Genomic DNA, 20,563 nt, shown 5'->3' with positions numbered 1-20,563 from the left:
ATCATCAAGAGATCATAAAATTCACAAAAATTTAAGGTTACAGACGAGATGGTATGCACATGAAAGATCTTACCACGGTGAGATGCCTCCCACCAAGCACTTTTCTTTAACGTCCTTAAGTTGGATGGTCCTTTTCTTAAGCTTCCTCTCTTCTTGGTGCATCCTCCAATAGGAACACCTCTAGCTCTTTTAGGGGCTTGTAGCCATGGTACTTCTTCACTCTATGTCCATTCACCTTGAAAGTTGCTTCACTCTTGGGATCAAACAACTCCACCACTCCATAGGGCTTTATCTCTTTCACCTTGAAAGGTCCTTCCCATCTAGAACGGAGTTTTCCAGGCATGAATCGAAGCCTTGAGTTGTAGAGGAGGACCTCATCACCTTCTTGAAAGTCCTTCTTTCGGATGTGATGGTCATGGAATGCTTTAGTCTTTTCTTTGTAAATCCGGGCATTCTCATATGATTCGTTCCTCAAACACTCAAGCTCCTCTAGTTGTAACTTCCTGGCTTCACCTGCCTTGGCTAAATCCATGTTGCACTGCTTTACCGCCCAATAGGCTCGATGCTCAATCTCCACTGGAAGGTGGCATGCCTTACCATAGATGATCCGGAAGGGGCTTATCCCTATCAGAGTCTTGTAGGCCGTTCTATACACCCATAGTGCATCTCCTAACCGGATGCTCCAATCCTTCCTTTGTGGATTGATCACTTTCTCCAAAATCCTCTTAATTTCCCGGTTGGACACTTCCGCTTGTCCATTTATTTGTGGATGATAAGCAGTAGCTGATGTGCGGAAAACGATCCGACACAAAACTCACCGGCAAGTGCACCGGGTCGCATCAAGTAATAATAACTCACGGGAGTGAGGTCGATCCCACAGGGATTGAAGGATTGAGAAATTTTAGTTTAGTGGTTGATTTAGTCAAGCGAATCAAGATTTGGTTGAGTGAATTGTGATTTGCAGAAATTAAATTGCATGGGAAGTAAAGGGAATGGGTAAATTGCATGAAATTAAAGAGAACTGAAATTTAAAGTGCTGAATCTTAAAGAACAAGAAATTAAATGGCAGAAACTTAGAATGCAAGAAATGTAAATTTCAGAATCTTAAAGTGCAAGAAATGTAAATGGCTTGAATTGTAAAGGGAATTGGGAATTGGATTTGCAGAAATTAAACAAGGGAAAGTAAAATTCAACAAGCAGAGAAATAGAAGATAACTTGGATTGAACCGGATCTAAAAACAGAATTGTAAATGAGCATGAAAAGCGTTAAACAGAGAAAGTAAAATGAGAATTTAGATCTCAGGACTCAAGAGACTAGATAACCAAGTCTAGATCTCAATGCCTTCCTAGATCCAACAAGAACAATTGCAAAGGAATTGTAAATTGTAAATTGCAGAGAAAGTAGAAGATAGAAGCAATTAACCAAAATGGAAATTTAATTATGCAGTAAAATGAAACAGAGAGATCTCAGGATGAGATTGAAACAGATTTCCTTCAATTCTCCACCCCAAGATCCAAGACAAGGAAAGTAAAGAGTGCTGGGCAAGAACAAGGAAGAAGAGAGATCAATTCTCCTTCCAAATTCTCATGAATTAAAACAACAATGCTAAGAAATGTCAAGTGAGCTCTCTACTAAGTGTACTAATCAAAACCGAAAAGAAAGCCTCCTAAAAACTTAAATCCTATGCTATTTATACACTTTCTTCAAATGGTCTTCAAGCCTTCAATTGGGCCTTTGCTCTTGATGGAATTGGGTTGATAGAGGCCTTGGTTGATTGCTCTTGGAGTTTGGAGAAGAACCGAAGTGAACCGGGTTTGGAATCATGAAAGCTTGAGTAAAAGTTTGAGTAAAAGTTTGAGGCAAACTTTTACTCAAACTTTTCATATCAGCCACCCCATTTTGCTGCTACCAACGTTTGAGCTAAAGTTTGGGGTCAAACTTTTGCTCAAACGTTGGCCTCCTCTTGCACACTCAAGGCGCCAACGTTTGCCAAAAAGTTTGAGGCAAACGTTGGCGCAAACTTTTGCTCTCCAGGGTGTTGATTTTTGATGCCAACGTTTGCCAAAAAGTTTGAGGCAAACGTTGGCTCAAGCTTTTCTCCCAAAAGTTTGAGCTAAAGTTTGAGGCAAACTTTTGCTCAAGCTTTTTACCGAAAAGTTTGCACAAAAGTTTGAGGCAAACTTTTGGTCCAGCTTTTTGCTCCCTGGTTCATTTTTACTTATTCCAAAAGTTTGAGCTAAAGTTTGAGGCAAACTTTTGCTCAAACTTTTTGTCCTCTCTTCCTCCTAGCCATTCCTTCTTGCTTCAACCTTTCTCCAAGCTTTCTTCACCTATCATTAATAAACCAAACGCATCAAAGCTATGCTCAAAATCATGAGATATTCATTCTTTCATAATATGTGACAATTATAGCATAAAACCTCATGAAATTGCCTTAATTCATCTATGGTTGATTAAATCAAAGGAAGCATGAAAATCTACCCAATTAGCTTGCTTATGGATCAAGAAAGTGCATAATTCAATTGAAAACAAAAGAAAAAGGCTAGTGAAACTAGGCTAAGATGACTTGTCATCACAACACCAAACTTAAAGCTTGCTTGTCCCCAAGCAAGAAAAGATTTATTGAGAAGAAAGAATGAAATGGAAGAGGATGTTCATGCTAGTAGAGTGTTATTGGTAGTTCATGGGGTTTTATGTGGATATGTAAGCACTCACTTTTTATTGACTCTTAAGCCTAGAAAGTCTCCTTCAAGCTTCAAGTAACATACTGCTATGACCTCTCATTATTCCTTTATCCTTGGCTATTATTTTGTTCATAAGCTTTATTTGAGTGTCATGTGTAGCAAGTTCATTTTCTTTTCTTTATACTTGACACATTATTCACTATAGACACTTGGCTCACATTCCTTCTTAAAACATTGATGCCCAGCACCTCTTTGGGCTACTAAATGCCTTGTAGTTAGGTTGCTCTTGATAGTGGACTTTCAGCTGATGATCCCAGGTTAGTTAACCCAAGTCACCGAGTGTTGATGCACTCCAAAGAGCTTAATAATCCAAGCAGATCCTAGTACAAAGACACCACAGGCATATATTCTAAGGTTCAAGCTATTGGTGTCCAGCTTTGTTTCTTTTTGTTTTCTTTTGTTCTGCCACTCTTTGGCTATTTCTTTTTCTCCCCCTTTTTTTTTCTTTCTTTTTGTTTTTCTTTCTAACCAAGGATTTTTATTTGATTGAGATTCATGGACAGTAAGCCACTTTCTACTTAGAGGGAGACATCCTAGTTCTTTTATTCACTAAAAGTGAGCTATTATACAATCACACACACACACCACCACTTACTTTTATTATACTTCTATCTAACAGAGAACTGTCTCACTTCATATTCAAACATTTCTTTTATTGAATTAAAGATGCAGGGGACAAAACATGCTTTTTGTTCAGTGAAAGTAAACACACAAGCACACACATAGACTAGCTTACTTATTTTAAGAGTGATTCTACTTGTATTAGATGAACACAAAACACAAGTCAAAACATCTTTCAACAGCAAGAGTTAAGTGTAAATACAACCTATTGGTTTGCAGTTCCTTTGTCCTTCCTTCTGTTGTCCTCTTTTGAGTTATGATGCATAGTGTCTTCAAATGGTGGTGAATTCCCTGCACAATTCTCAAAAGTTGCTTGCTTCTCAAGCCCTTAGATGACCAGTTAGTATGCATGAATTGAGTGTGGCTTGTGGATTTAATTTGGTGTGGGAACACCAAACTTAATTTCTTGCCACTTTTCTAGATATAGCAGGTTAACTCTAGGCAAAATCTTGTGTCCTTGCTAAAGATTATAAAGTAAAGACTAAAAAGCAGTGGTTGAATAATCTGTTTGATTGCTTGGAACTAGCAATGTGCAGGAAGTTAGAATGTGCTTTTGAATGAGGTTTTGGTGGAACACCAAACTTAGAATTCTCCATTCTCCCTTAAGTTGTTTTTGGTGTGCAACACCAAACTTAGCTCCTTGCAATACATATCAATTATTCAACATTTTTATTGAAAAAGCTATGAAAAGAAAACTACCTCAGGTTGGGTTGCCTCCCAACAAGCGCTCTTTTATTGTCACTAGCTTGACATTGGAGCTTTCTTTTATGGTGGTTGAGGATTGTAGTGCCTCAACTTGTCTCCCCTGACTGTGATCCTCCTCTTTGTTCTCTGGTGTTCAATTTCAGCATGTTCCAACGAGAGTATGTTGCTGACAGTGTAATAGTCATCAATCTGTTGGCTTGCTCCCAGTTGTTGATATATCAATTGCACTTTGTCACCTTTGGAAAGCCCCTCTGTTGGAATCTTCCTGTTCTTCCAACCTCTTTTTGTTTTGTTTCTGCGTTTCATCCCTTTTTTTGTTGATCTTTCTTTTCTGGCTGTAGGCTTACCTTGGGGATCTCTCTCTTCAGTGGCTAATACTCCAATATCCCCTTGGACTTTTTCATCCTTCTGCACAATCTTCTGCCTTGGGATGTTGTTGTGAATCACCTTGTCAATTTCCATGTAGTCCCTCCTCTCATTACTAAACTGGGCTTCTGGTAATACCTTCAAAGTGACACTCTTATCATGCATCCGGAGAGTTAGTTCTCCTTGCTCTATGTCTATGATAGCTCTAGCAGTGGCCAAGAATGGCCTTCCCAGTATAATAGAGTCGCCATCATCCCCATCTGAATCTAGAACCACAAAAATCTGCAGGGTATATGAAATTGTCCACCTTAACCAGAAGGTTTTCAATCATACCCCTGGGGTATATCGTTGACTTATCTACTAGCTCTAGAGATATCCGTACCGGTTTAACTTCCTCTATATGCAACTTTTTTACCAAGGAGGATGGTATTAAGTTGATACTTGCTCCTAGATCGCACATTGCTTTAGTGATGGTTAATTCCCCAATGGTGCAAGGTAGCAAAAAGCTCCCTGGGTCCTCAAGCTTAGGAGGAAGCCCTTTTTGAATCAAGGCTCTGCATTCCTCAGTAAGCAGTATGGTTTCTTTCTTATCCCAACTTCTTTTCTTATTGATAAGCTCCTTCAAAAACTTGGCATACAGAGGCATTTGCTCAAGTGCTTTAGCCAAGGGAATATTGATCTCCAGCTTCTTGAGAGTCTCAAGGAACTTATGAAAATGTTGGTCCTTAGCCTCTTTGTTGAACCTCTGGGGATATGGCAGTGGAGGTACAAAGGCCTTCTCTGCTTGTTGCTTTTGATTCTTTGTTGGCTCTTCAATTGCTTCATTCCCCTTTTTTGGGATTTTTGATTGTTTTTCCTTTTCATGAATTTGTTTTGAAACTTGCTTGCTTGCCATTGCATCATCATCATTGGCTTCTTCTGTGTGTGTTGACTGTTCCTCTTCTAGTGGTCTCTTGCTGCTCTTCAATGTTCTCCCACTCCTTAATTGTATTGCCTTGCATTCTTCCTTAGGATTTGGGATTGTGTCACTCGGCAGTGAACTTGAAGGTCTCTCAACAGAAATCTGTTTGGAGATTTGCCCAATTTGCCTCTCTAGGCTCTTTATGGAGGCTTCATGGTTCTTGGTTGTCATTTCCTGGTGTTTCAACATTTTATCCATCAAGGTCTCCAAGTTAGTGAGTCTTTGAGATTCAGGTGATACTTGAGGTGGGTTGTGAGATGTGGGTGGTGGATGGTAGGCATTTTGGTTGGTGGGTTGGTTATTGGATTGGTACTGGTTGGAGTTGGGGTAGTTGTTTTGAGGTTTTCTGTAGGGGTTCTAGTTAGTTTGCTGCTGGTTGTGGTTTTGGTTGCTTCTTGGGTTGTTTTGGTTTGAGTTCCTCTGCCATGGTTGTTGGTTTTGGGTGTGATTATCTCCCCATCTGAGGTTTGGGTGGTTCTTCCAGGATGGATTGTATGTATCACCATACACTTCATTTGGTCCTTGGTTGTGCATATACTGTACTTGCTCTTGTTGTTGTTCTTCTTGAGTTTCTTCATTTTGCCCCCATGTGGATGATGGTTGGCTTGTGTTAACTGCTGCAACTTGGAGGCTATCAATCCTCTTGGCCATTTACTCAAATTGTTGTTGAATTTGCTGCTACATCATCTTGTTTTGAGCCAATATTGAGTCCACTCCTTCTAGCTCCATTACTCCTCTCCTTTGTGATGGTTGGCGATTTCTTTGGTGAGCAAAGAAATATTGATTGTTGGCCACCATGTCAATAAGATTTTGAGCTTCTTCTGCTGTTTTCATCAGTTGCAATGATCCTCCAGCTGAGTGGTCAAGTGATTCTTGAGCCTTTAGAGTGAGTCCTTCATAGAAGTTCTGTAGCTTGTCCCACTCAGTGAACATTTCTGGTGGACATTTCCTCAGCAGAGCCTTGTATCTCTCCCATGCTTCATACAGATTTTTAGCATCCAATTGTGTGAATGTTTGCACCTCAGTTTTCAGCCTGATGACTCTTTGAGGTGGATAGAATTTGGCTAGAAATTTAGTCACCAAATCATCCCAGCTAGTGATGCTTCCTTGAGGAAAAGTTTCAAGCCATTGTGCGGCCTTGTCCCTTAATGAGAACGGGAATAGCAGAAGCTTGTAAGTCTCAGGATTCACGCCATTGGACTTGACAGTGTCACAAATCCTTAAGAAGGTAGATAGATGTTGATTTGGATCCTCCAATGGTCCTCCCCCAAACGAGCAGTTGTTTTGGACCAATGTAATGAGTTGTGGCTTCAATTCAAAGTTATTTGCATTAACATTAGGGGTGAGAATGCTGCTTCCACAATGTCTAGCATTTGCAAAGGTGTAGGAGGCCAAAACTCTCCTCTGGGGTGGGTTGTTGTTGTTATTGTCTGCTCCACCAGGTGGATTGGTTGAATGTTCCTCCATATTTTGGAGTTCTTCTTCTGATTCCTCTTCTCCAACAATATTTTTCCCTCTTTCAGCTCTTCTTAACCTCCTGAGAGTTCTTTCGTCTTGTTCATGAAAGGTTGGTGTGGTTCTTCTTGTACCTGACATACAAGCAGAACATAAGAAACACACAAACCAGTGATACTTCAATCTACTGCTAGAATGAAGTTTTAGTTAGCTCAAGCAAAAATTCAAACAGTTAGTGGGTTAATTGAAAGTTAAAGGACAGAAAAGAAAAAGTGCTTGATCTAGATCTCAACTTCACTTAATCATTGTCAATCTAATCAATCCCCGGCAACGGCGCCAAAAACTTGATGTACGGAAAACGATCCGACACAAAACTCACCGGCAAGTGCACCGGGTCGCATCAAGTAATAATAACTCACGGGAGTGAGGTCGATCCCACAGGGATTGAAGGATTGAGAAATTTTAGTTTAGTGGTTGATTTAGTCAAGCGAATCAAGATTTGGTTGAGTGAATTGTGATTTGCAGAAATTAAATTGCATGGGAAGTAAAGGGAATGGGTAAATTGCATGAAATTAAAGAGAACTGAAATTTAAAGTGCTGAATCTTAAAGAACAAGAAATTAAATGGCAGAAACTTAGAATGCAAGAAATGTAAATTTCAGAATCTTAAAGTGCAAGAAATGTAAATGGCTTGAATTGTAAAGGGAATTGGGAATTGGATTTGCAGAAATTAAACAAGGGAAAGTAAAATTCAACAAGCAGAGGAATAGAAGATAACTTGGATTGAACCGGATCTAAAAACAGAATTGTAAATGAGCATGAAAAGCGTTAAACAGAGAAAGTAAAATGAGAATTTAGATCTCAGGACTCAAGAGACTAGATAACCAAGTCTAGATCTCAATGCCTTCCTAGATCCAACAAGAACAATTGCAAACGAATTGTAAATTGTAAATTGCAGAGAAAGTAGAAGATAGAAGCAATTAACCAAAATGGAAATTTAATTATGCAGTAAAATGAAACAGAGAGATCTCAGATGAGATTGAAACAGATTTCCTTCAATTCTCCACCCCAAGATCCAAGACAAGGAAAGTAAAGAGTGCTGGGCAAGAACAAGGAAGAAGAGAGATCAATTTTCCTTCCAAATTCTCTTGAATTAAAACAACAATGCTAAGAAATGTCAAGTGAGCTCTCTACTAAGTGTACTAATCAAAACCGAAAAGAAAGCCTCCTAAAAACTTAAATCCTATGCTATTTATACACTTTCTTCAAATGGTCTTCAAGCCTTCAATTGGGCCTTTGCTCTTGATGGAATTGGGTTGATAGAGGCCTTGGTTGATTGCTCTTGGAGTTTGGAGAAGAACCGAAGTGAACCGGGTTTGGAATCATGAAAGCTTGAGTAAAAGTTTGAGTAAAAGTTTGAGGCAAACTTTTACTCAAACTTTTCATATCAGCCACCCCATTTTGCTGCTACCAACGTTTGAGCTAAAGTTTGGGGTCAAACTTTTGCTCAAACGTTGGCCTCCCCTTGCACACTCATGGCGCCAACGTTTTCCAAAAAGTTTGAGGCAAACGTTGGCGCAAACTTTTGCTCTCCAGGGTGTGTTGTTCATGGCGCCAACGTTTGCCAAAAAGTTTGAGGCAAACGTTGGCGCAAACTTTTGCTCTCCAGGGTGTTGATTTTTGATGCCAACGTTTGCCAAAAAGTTTGAGGCAAACGTTGGCTCAAGCTTTTCTCCCAAAAGTTTGAGCTAAAGTTTGAGGCAAACTTTTGCTCAAGCTTTTTGCCCAAAAGTTTGCACAAAAGTTTGAGGCAAACTTTTGGTCCAGCTTTTTGCTCCCTGGTTCATTTTTACTTATTCCAAAAGTTTGAGCTAAAGTTTGAGGCAAACTTTTGCTCAAACTTTTTGTCCTCTCTTCCTCCTAGCCATTCCTTCTTGCTTCAACCTTTCTCCAAGCTTTCTTCACCTATCATTAATAAACCAAACACATCAAAGCTATGCTCAAAATCATGAGATATTCATTCTTTCATAATATGTGACAATTATAGCATAAAACCTCATGAAATTGCATTAATTCATTTATGGTTGATTAAATCAAAGGAAGCATGAAAATCTACCCAATTAGCTTGCTTATGGCTCAAGAAAGTGCATAATTCAATTGAAAACAAAAGAAAAAAGCTAGTGAAACTAGGCTAAGATGACTTGTCATCAGTAGCAACCTTATGCGACACTCCATAGCGCTTGAGCAATGCCTCTACCTTTCTGTTACAATAGTGGGATCCTTGGTCGCTCACGATTGCTCGTGGCGACCCATAACGGCATACAATGTTATTCCCAATAAAAGAAACAACGGTATTGGCATCGTCAAGGCGGGTAGGTATGGCCTCTACCTACTTTGACAGGTAGTCAACCACTAACAGAATATACAGATACCCACTAGAGTTGGGAAACGGTCCCATAAAGTCAATGCCCCATACATCAAATATCTCACAGAAAAACATAGGTTGCTGAGGCATTTCATTCCTTTGGAATGTGTTTCCCGACTTCTGACACTGATGGCAAGACACACATAACTGGCTGGCATCCTTAAATAAGGTTAGCCACCAGAATCCACAATCCAACACCTTTTTAGTGGTCCTTTGTGGGCCAAAGTGGCCACCACATTCAGACGAATGGCAAGCTTCAAGAATTGGTTGGATTTCAGACTCCAGGACACATCTTCGAATTACTTGGTCCACGCCCCTCTTCCACAAGTGAGGGTCATCCCAAATATAGTATTTGGAATCACTTCTCAACTTGTCCCTTTGGTTTTTCGAAAAGTTGGGAGGGAAGATTTTCGCAACCAAGTAGTTTGCCATTGGGGTAAACCAAGGAAGCTATCCGACACGGCATGCAAACTATCCAATGGGAATGAGTCATTAATCGAAAATGGATCAAATTTCAAATTCTCAATGTGGCTTAAATGATCCACAACCAGGTTTTGAGATCCACTCCAGTCCCTAATCTTAATGTCGAATTCTTGCAAAAGCAAGATCTAACGTATAAGTCTAGGCTTTGACTCATTCTTTGTCAATAAGTACTTTAAGGATGCATAATCCGTGTATACCACTATCTTTGATCCTAGGAAATAAGATCTAAATTTATCTAAAGCATGAACAATAGCTAGGAGTTCTTTTTCAGTAGTGGTATAGTTGGATTGTGCTGCATCCAGTGTTTTAGAAGAGTAAGCAATGACATAAGGGAGTTTACCATCGCGCTGTGCAAGCGCGGCGCCTACAGCATGGTTTGACGCATCGCACAATCGGTGCCGTGGTAAGAACTCTCTTTAGCTCTTCAAAAGCTTTCACACATTCACTGTCAAACTCAAAATTCACATCTTTTTGGAGTAGGCGCGACAATGGCAAAGCAATCTTGCTAAAATCTTTGATAAAGCACCTATAGAATCCTGCATGTCCCAAAAATGAGCGGACCTCCCTCACAGATGAGGGGTGAGATAAAGTGGTGATAACATCGACCATGGCCGTGTCTACAGAAATGCCTTCATGAGATACTACATGTCCTAACACTATATCTTGTCGTACCATGAAGTGACATTTTTCAAAATTTAAGACAAGGTTAGTGTCAACACATCTAGCTAAGCCCTTGGCCAAGTTCTCTAGGCAACAATCAAATGAAGTACCATAAATGCTGAAGTCATTCATAAAGACTTCCAGACAATTCTCCATTAGATCAGAGAAGACACTCGTCATGCACCGCTGGAAAGTAGCAGGTGCATTGCATAGTCCAAATGGCATCCTTTTATAGGCAAAGGTGCCAAACGGACAAGTAAATGTGGTCTTCTCCTAATCTTCAGGAGCAATATGAATATGAAAGTAGCCAGTAAAGCCATCAAGAAAGCAGTAGTGAGATTTACCCGCCAAACGGTCTAACATCTGATCGATGAAGGGCAAGGGATAGTGGTCCTTCCGTGTAGCGGCGTTCAGTCTTCCGTAATCAATACACACTCACCACGCATTTTGTACTCTTTTAGTGACCATTTTACCGTCGTCCTTCTTGACCGTTGTGATGCCCGACTTCTTGGGAACAACCTGGACCGGGCTCACCCACTCACTGTCGGAGATTGGGTATGTGATATCCGCATCCAGTAATCTGGTGACCTCTTTCTTTACTATATCGAGGATGGTCGGGTTGAGCCTCCTTTGCGGTTGCCTAACCAGCCTAGCTCCATCTTAGAGAAATATCCTATACATGCACTTGCGGGGGTCAATTCCCACAATATCCGCTAGGCTCCATCCTATTGCTTTCCTGTACTTTCTTAGAACATCTAGGAGCTTTTCTTCTTCTTCACTTGAAAGCTCACTAGCAATAATGACCGAAAACCTTTGGTTGTCCTCTAAGAAAGCATACTTCAAATGAGATGGAAGGGGCTTCAGTTCACTTTTTACCTCAAGCTGAGGTTCCTTTTCATCAAGCTCATGGAGTTCATTCTTGACAACTTTCTCATGTTCATCCTTTTGGCCATCCATCTCCCCAATAATAGGGTAGCACAACTTGTTGTGGTCTTCTTCTTGCACTTCCGCTACCACTTCATCAATTACATCACATCGGAGCACGGAATGTTCTTCGGGAGGATCTTTCATGGCTTTTTCTAAATTGAACTTGATAGTCTTGTCTTTAACCTCTAAGGAATATGTGCTGGTGAAGGCATCTAACTTGAATTTAGAGGTCTTGAGGAAGGGTCTACCAAGTAGAATGGAGGATGAGTTTCTATTTTCTGTTGGAGGCATTTCAAGGATGTAAAAATCAACCGGAAAAACCAAATCCTTGATCGCCACAAGTACATCTTCCGCTATTCCCATCACCGTGATCACACTTTTATCGGCTAAGGCAAACCTTGCCGCCGACTTCTTTAATGGAGCTAAATTCAACCGCACATAGATAGAAAGTGGCATGATGCTTATACAAGCTCCCAAGTCACACATACAATCATGAAAAGTGCGTCTGCCAATACAACAAGACACCAAACAAGGTCCAGGGTCACCACATTTCTTTGGAATAGGTTCCATCAAGGAAGAAATTGAACTACCCAAGGATAATGTCTCCAATTCTCCTATCCTATCTTTGTGTGTACACAAGTCTTTCAAAAATTTTGCATACTTTGGAATTTGTTGAATAGCATCAAGAAGTGGTATGGTTACCTCAACCTTCTTGAATACTTGAAGCATGTTCAAATCAAATTCCGGTGTTTTCTTTGCCTTCTTCACCATGGAAGGGAATGGAATAGGAATTGACTCATCCACTATAGCTTTTCTCTTAGGTTCCTTGAGGTTTACTCCTTCTTCCTCATGCCTTTTGTCTACCACCTCTTCTTCATGTGGAGCTCCAACAACCACTTCTTCCTCATAAATGTCTCCCATGACCCTTGGAGGTATCTCTTCTAATGTAGTCCCCGACCGTAGAGTGATGGCGTTGAGACCGCCCTTTGGGTTTGGTTGAGGTTGGGATGAAAGGTTAGAATAGCTTGATGGTTAGTTGGTGTTGTTGTTGGAAGTTGATGGTTGGTTTGACATTGTCATCTTTGAAAGCATGTTGGTGAGGTTATCCAATTAAGCGCCCAAGGCATCAAATTGGGCCTTGTTGCTCTCATCTCGTTTTTCCATGGCGGCTCTAAGCTCATCAACTTGATTGTTGGAAGATGGAGGGGTTTGGTTGGATTGTTGTCTATGGTGTGGTGCTTGGTACTTGGTGTAGTTGTTTTGGTTTTAGTTAGAGTGACCTTGGTTGGCTTGGTAGTTGGTGTTGTTATAGTGGTATTGGGATGAAGATTGGTTGTTGTTGTGGTGAGAAGAAGAGTTGTTCCATCTTTGGTTTTGATTGCTTCCTTGTGCATTATCTCTCCACCCTTGATGTTGGTTACCACCTTGAGGGTAATTGTTTTGGCCTTGAGAAGGATAGGGTGGACGGTTGTTGTAATTCACATTGGCTACTATAAGAGCATGTTCCTCTTGAATTTGATGGCATTGATCGGTGTAATGTGTGGTGCTAGAGCACAAACCACAAAACCTAGGAGGGCCTTCAAGTTGAGCAACTGGAGGTGGGGCTTGGATGGCTTGGATGGAGTAGTATTCCTTTTGATCCTTTTGTATTTGGGTAAGGATGGTAGTCATATCTCCAAGTGCTTTGGTTAGACTTGATTCGGAAGGGGATGGTTCTACCACACCCTTGAGAGGATTACTTCTCACCCTTGTATGTTGTGTAGCCTCGGCAACATCCTTTATCAAATTCCAAGCTTCTCCCTCCATCTTATTTTTCAAAAGGGAACCACCACTAGAAGTGGTGAGCAATCTTCTATCTTCCACACAAAGACCTCCGGTGAAGTAGCTAATGAGCAAGTGAGTGTTCATTCCATAGGGTGGACAAGATTCCAATAGCATCTTGAACCGAGACCAATACTCATACAAACTCTCTTGGTCTCTTTGTATTACGCCCGAAATCTCCTTCCGGATGTAGTCAGTCTTTTCTAGTGGAAAGAATTTATCTAGAAACTCTCTTCTCAAGAAATCCCAATTAGTCACAATCTCATCCGGTAGCGAATAAAACCATGTCTTTGCTTGCCCTTCAAGAGAGAAAGGGAAGGCAAAAACCATGATAGCCACCTCATCGGCTCCATGCCTTCGAGCCGTAGAACAAGCAACTTGAAAATCTCTTAGATATTGGATGGGGTCTTGACCCGGCAACCCATGATATTTAGAAAGTAGATTTATCAAGCTACTCTTCAATTCAAAGTTTGGATCAAGGTTAGGATACCTTGCTTGCAACGGTTGAAGTATGATATCCGGAGCTCCTTGCTCATGCAAAGTGATCTGTCGTGGCTCCGCCATGTGTGGCTCACCTGTAGAATGTAAAGATGTATTATTAGTGCCAACAGAAGAATAGGAAGTAGCGGACTCCAAGTCACTCTCGGTACCGCCTAGTGATTCGGTATGTTCCTCAAGAGAGGCCGAAGTACTAGCCGTATAATCCAACCGCCGTCTAGCTTGCCGAGTATGTAACAAAGTTCTTTCAATCTCGGGATCAAAATCGGCTAAGCTAGAATTCAGTTGAGACCGAGTCATCAAACTTGAGAGTCATAGCACAAGTGCAAAAGAAATCTAAACTATAGCTAAGTATTTAAAGCAATTAAACTATCTACAATATTCACATATTCACATAACCAATATCATGGTATATGTTGCAACCATTCCCCTGCAACGGTGCCAAAAATTTGATGGTGTGCTCGTGGACTATGTCGGTAAAGAATCTTTCAATAAAGTTGCGTTGCAAGTATAGCTCTACCAACAACAAGCGTCGAGGATCAAATTTAGAGAGGGATTTGGTTGTCACAAGTTCAACCCCAATAAAAATAACCGAAGTATTCAAACCTCGGGTCGCCACACAAGGAATGGGCAAACATGTGCTTCAATATTGGTTAGAATTCTGGGGTTGCAAGTCATGAGCAAGGAAATAAAGTGGGAATCTTAACAAGCAAGTAATCTTAAAATGCAAGAAATTAATTCAGATAACTGAGCAAGACATGAGCAATTCCAAACTAACAAAGTAACATCCAATATGATTCTATTCTAAACTAAACAAGTGACTATAATTAAGTCAAGTAATTAAGAATTTAGGTTTTCAAATAGGAATGATAAAAGCAACTCTTGGCTAGGCATGGAAATTGGGATCACCATCCTTGTCTAATAACCATATCTTGACAATTATGAGGAACCAAACTCATTAAGTCTACTTCTATACTTGAAGTACGTCAAATGGTTTGGTCAACATCAACCCATAAGTTCTAACCTCACTACTAATTGACTTAATAGAAGGTTAGCGTCAATGGTTGTCAAATTGACCACTAAGGGCTCCCAAATCATCAAATCCATTAGACCCAATGACTCAAGTTTACCCAATTCCCTTAGCCTAGGCCAAGAGTGAAAAGAACTACTCCATAATCAAGGTAAACAATTCATCAAACACTTGGTAAGCATTAATAAAAGACATGTTCAAATTTGCAATTAAATTGAAATTAACAAATACCCACTAACAATTATCAACATACAATCATCCAAACAACAAAATTAATCATATAAATCAACAATGTAATATCAACAAAGCAAGATTCACAACATTCATGAAATGGGTATAAGATGACAATTGAACAAGGGTTTCTCTCTCTAGAAGAACAAAGAACCAAAAACTAGCTAAAATTGTGTCTTAGTGTAAAATGAATGATCCCCCCCCCTTTCCCCTAGCATCCTTGGGTCTTTTCCATGCAGAAACAGCTTGAATTTGGGCCTGATGAGCCTCAAAAATTGCCAGGCACGATTTCCTTTAATGAGGTCACGTCCAGCTTCCCGCGTGTGCGCGCGCCGATTGCCTTTGTGATCCATGCGTGCGCGCCAAGTGCGCGTGCGCATCAATAGGAATCCTCTGATTTGCGTGGATGCATCCATCCTTGCGCGCCGCTTCCAGCCGTCCTCATCCACGCGTGCGCGTGGAGTGCGCGTGCGCGCCAACGCTGATTTTCCCAAAATTCAAATCTTCATGTTCCTCCCTTTTGTGCATGCTTTCTTTCTCTCTTTTAGGCCATTCCTACCCTATAATTCCTGAAATCACATAACAAATACATCACGGCATCGAATGGCAATAGAAGAAGATTAAAATATGGCAATTTTAAGGCAAAATAAGCATGTTTTTCATCATGGAGCAATATTAGGAAGAGAACATAAAACCATGCATTTCTTGTGAATAAGTGCAAGAAATATTGACAAAACCCCCCAAATTCTACACAATATAAACCACAAAATTGGGGTTTATCACCAGCAAGTGCACTGGGTTGTCCAAGTAATACCTGAGCGAGTCAGGGTCGATCCCACGAGGATTGTGGTTTGAAGCAAGCTATGGTTAACTTGCAGATCTTAGTTAGGCGGATAGAAGTGTTTTTGGTTTTGGTTAAAATCATAAAAGGAATAAAAAAAATGGAATTACAAGATTTGATTATAAGAATAAGAAGATGGTTAAGGCTTGGAGATGCTTTGTCCTTCTGATTAACTCTGGTCTTACTGTCTTCTTTAATTATGAGTGATTTCTTCTATGGCAAGTTATATGTGATTGACGTTGGTTTGAGCAGCCGCCAATACTCCTCCAGATCTGAACCCCAGGGTCAGTGCAAATCCAGTCTGGTAGAAGGTGAAGCTCCTGCAGTTCATTCTCTTTGGTGATCCTACTCAAAAAGTCACAGACAATGTCGAATCTTTTGGATTAGAGGATTCTGTGCCTTTGGTTCTAGCCTCTACCACAGAGACCCTAATCTACCCAAACTTCGGCTGAACTGGTGTCTCGAGAAGTCCCCAACGAAGTCGTGGATTAGCCGTCTGAGAGATGTATAATCAAGCTGGTGGTTCATCATTGTCCGATGAAAGACTTACTATGAACCCATGCAGAATGTGATAACCTTATGCTAGTTCAACGCATTCATATTGATGAAGAACGAAGATACATCTTAGAATTGAATCAAGCACGAATTGAAGAGAAACAGTAATACTTTTATTAATCTATAGAACTCAGCAGGGCTCCTTCCTTCAACCTAGTATGCTGGAAGAGGTTAGATGTCTATGTAAAATATCCCTTAAATACTAAATTAATAACTAAGGATTACATAAAAAAGGGTAAAACAATCTTTTAGTGCAAAAATCCACTTCCGGGACCCACTTGGTGATTGTTTGAGCTGAGCTTTGATGAGATCCACGTGCTAGGAGGCCTCTAGGGCATTGAACGCTAGCTAGGGGGTCCTCTTTGGGTGTTTGGACGCTAGCTCCTCCTTTGGGCGCTGGACACCTAGAATGGGGCAGGAGGCTGGCGTTTGATGCCAGTTTTGGCCCTTTTAATCTGAAGTAAAGTATGAACTATTATACATTACTAAAAGGCTCTGGAAGTTAGCTTTCCATAACCGTTGAGAATGCTCCATTTGGACTTCTGTAGCTCCAGAAAAAGCTCTTTCAAGTGCAAGGAGGTCAGATCCAGACAGCATCTGCAGTGCTTTCTCTATCTCTGAATCAAACTTTTGCTCCAGCTCCTCAATTTCAACCAGAATTTTACCTGAAATTGCATAAAAACACAAACTCAAAGTAGAAACCAAAAATGTGAATTTTTCACTAAAAACTATGAAAACTTAATAAAAATTAGACAAAACTTACTAAAAATTATATGAAAATGATGGCAAAAAGCGTATAAAATATCCGTTCATCAACACCTAAAAACAAGCTAAAGAGTCTTAAATAAGTGTCACAGAATCTTGCAAGCTTGCCGGGAAGGTAAAACAGTTAAAATAAGATTTTTATTGAAAAACAGGGCAGTGTGCGTATGCATAGGGTTGTGCGTACGCACTCCCCAAAGAGTTTTCTAAAAGTGTACGTACGCGTAAAGGTGTACATACGCACAGTAAGTAAAAGTTTCATTCTTCGTACACACACAGATACGTGCGAACACCGTCAACAGAATGCACCTCCCAGTGTGTGTGTGCGCACCAGAGTGTGCGATCGCCCTCAACAGAATGCATGTCCCTGTGTGTGCATGCACACCAGTGTGTACGTACACACATTTTCAAAAATGCACAAGTTGTGCATGCACACAAAGGTATGTGTACGCACAAGTCATGACATTGCCCCTGCTCCAAGCACGCGCATAGCAGTGTGCGTGCACACACAAGCCAAAATTCATAATTTCTGCAACATCATAGAAATCAAATTTTTGACACCAACATCCAACGATCATATCCTCCTCTAAAAAATTAGAATTTCTAAAAAATATATACCGTTTTAAAGCTTTTTGAATTATCTTCAATTTGATATAAAATTCATTAAATTTCAAAAACCATAGCAAAAGATATGATCCGTCAAAGTTTACCCAAATACTGGTTTTCACCAATGTTCACTAAGTTCTCAACACTTTAAAATTCCTAACCAAACCAATTCAAAGCTATTCCATCTCACCATAAAACACTACCAAATGTTATACTTTATCTTTCCATCACATTTGAACTAATTCAACACCTATATCAATCAATTCCACCTCTATAACCTAACAATTCCATAAATTACAAATCAATATTCAATATAAATAACTTGCACCAAATCTCACTACTCATAAGCTTCATTTATCATACCTCATCATAATTCTCATCTCAACACATCAAAACCATCACAAGCATTAACATCATCACACATTATCAATTTAACAACATCATCATGCATTATCAATTCCAACAATTAATTCAATCCAACCTATCCTATGGGTCACTAGCCTAAGGGTCCATAAATATTATATATTACATATAGGAAACAAAAACCATATCTTGGTTGATTCCCAATATGCACAAAATCACTAATTGATCACACCGAGACAAACCAAGCTACCAATTCAACTCCAAATGCTCCCAAATATCCAATAAAATTCCAACAAGCTCCAATATTCAAACTAGCATAATACATTTCATAGAAATCAAAACATAATACTGACAATATATCAATTTATAAGGGTTCTTGAGAAACCTTACTAATGGGCGGATAATTTATACGCTTTTTGTCATTGTTTTTAGTATGTTTTTAGTAGGATCTAGTTACTTTTAGGGATGTTTTTATTAGTTTTTATGTTAAATTCACATTTCTGGACATTACTATGAGTTTGTGTGTTTTTCTGTGATTTCAGGTATTTTCTAGCTGAAATTGAGGGACTTGAGCAAAAATCAAATTCAGAGGTTGAAGAAGGGCTACTGATGCTGTTGGATTCTGACCTCCCTGCACTCAAAGTGGATTTTCTGGAGCTACAGAACTCAAACTGGTGCGCTTCAAAATGCGTTGGAAAGTAGACATCCAGGGCTTTCCGGCAATGTATCATAGTCCATACTTTGCCCAAGTTTAGATGACGCAAAAGGGCGTTGAACGCTAGTTCTATGCTGCAGTCTGGAGTTAAACGCTAGAAACACGTCACGAACCAGAGTTGAACGCCAAAAACACGTTACAACTTGGTGTTCAACTCCAAAAGAAGCCTATGCATGTGTAAACTTCAAGCTCAGCCCAAACACACACCAAGTGGGCCCCGGAAGTGGATTTATGCATCAATTACTTACTTCTGTAAACCCTAGTAACTAGTTTAGTATAAATAGGACTTTTTACTATTGTATTAGACATCTTGGGACGTCTAGTTCTTAGATCATGGGGGCTGGCCATTTGGCCATGCCTAAACCTTCATCACTTATGTATTTTCAACGGTAGAGTTTCTGCACTCCATAGATTAAGGTGTGGAGCTCTGCTGTTCCTCATGATTTAATGCAAAGTACTACTGTTTTATGTTCAATTCAACTTATTCCGCTTCTAAGATATCCATTCGCACCCAAGAACATGATGAATGTGATGATTATGTGACGCTCATCATCATTCTCACTTATGAACGCGTGCCTGACAAATACTTCCGTTCTACATGCAAACAAGCTAGAATGAGTATCTCTTAGATATCTAATACAGAGGACCGAGTCCGAGATATTAGAATCTTCGTGGTATAAGTTAGAACCCATGGATGGTCATTCCTGAGATCCGGAAAGTCTAAACCTTGTCTGTGGTATTCCGAGTAGGATCTGGGAAGGGATGGCTGTGACGAACTTCAAACTCGCGAGTGCTGGGCGTAGTGACAGATGCAAAAAGAGGGTGAACCCTATTACAGTATGATCGAGAACCTCCAGATGATTAGCCGTGCCGTGACAGAGCATTTGGACCTTTTTCACAGAGAGGATGTGATGTAGCCATTGACAACGGTGATGCCTTACAGAAAGCTTGCCATGGAAAGGAGTAAGACTGGTTGGATGAAGACAGCAGGAAAGCAGAGGTTCAGAGGAACGAAAGCATCTCTATACGCTTATCTGAAATTCTCACCAATGAATTACATAAGTATTTCTATCTTTATTTTCTGTTTATTTATTATTATTATTCGAAAACTCCATAACCATTTGATATCCACCTGACTGAGATTTACAAGGTGACCATAGCTTGCTTCAAGCCGACAATCTCCGTAGGATCGACCCTTACTCACGTAAGGTTTTATTACTTGGACGACCCAGTGCACTTGCTGGTCAGTTGTATCGAAGTTGTGACAAATTATGAATTAAGACTAGAGCACCAAGATTTTGGAGCCATTACCAGGGATCACAATTTCGTGCACAAAGTTTTTGGCGCCGTTGCCGGGGATTGTTCGAGTTTGGACAACTGACGGTTCATCGTGTTACTCAGATTGGGTAATTTTCTTCTTATTTTGTTTTCAAAAAAGTCTTCAAAAAAATTTTTTTCAAAAATATTTTCTTCTTTTTCGTTTTTCTTAATTAATATTCGAAAAAAAATTTAAAATATATTTTTCTTCATAATTTTTAAGAATGAATTCTAGTGTTTCATGAAGCATGTTGAAGCCTGGCTGGCTGTAAAGCCATGTCTAAATTCATTTGGACTAAGGCTTCCAAACCATCATCACAAGAGCAAGCTAGTTGTTGCTAATAAAATTTGTTGTTGTATGATTGATTTGTATTCTGAAGCTTAGCTGGCTATTGGCCATGTCTAGTGTTTTAGACCAGAGCTTTCACTGAAAGTTTGGCTGGCTAGTGAGCCATGTCTAATTCCTGGACTGAAGCT

Source organism: Arachis ipaensis, chromosome B4 (genome assembly GCF_059453495.1).
Source record: "Arachis ipaensis isolate K30076 ecotype BB chromosome B4, ASM5945349v1, whole genome shotgun sequence".
Classification (NCBI taxonomy): Eukaryota; Viridiplantae; Streptophyta; class Magnoliopsida; order Fabales; family Fabaceae; genus Arachis; species Arachis ipaensis.
This window is presented reverse-complemented; position numbering follows the sequence as displayed.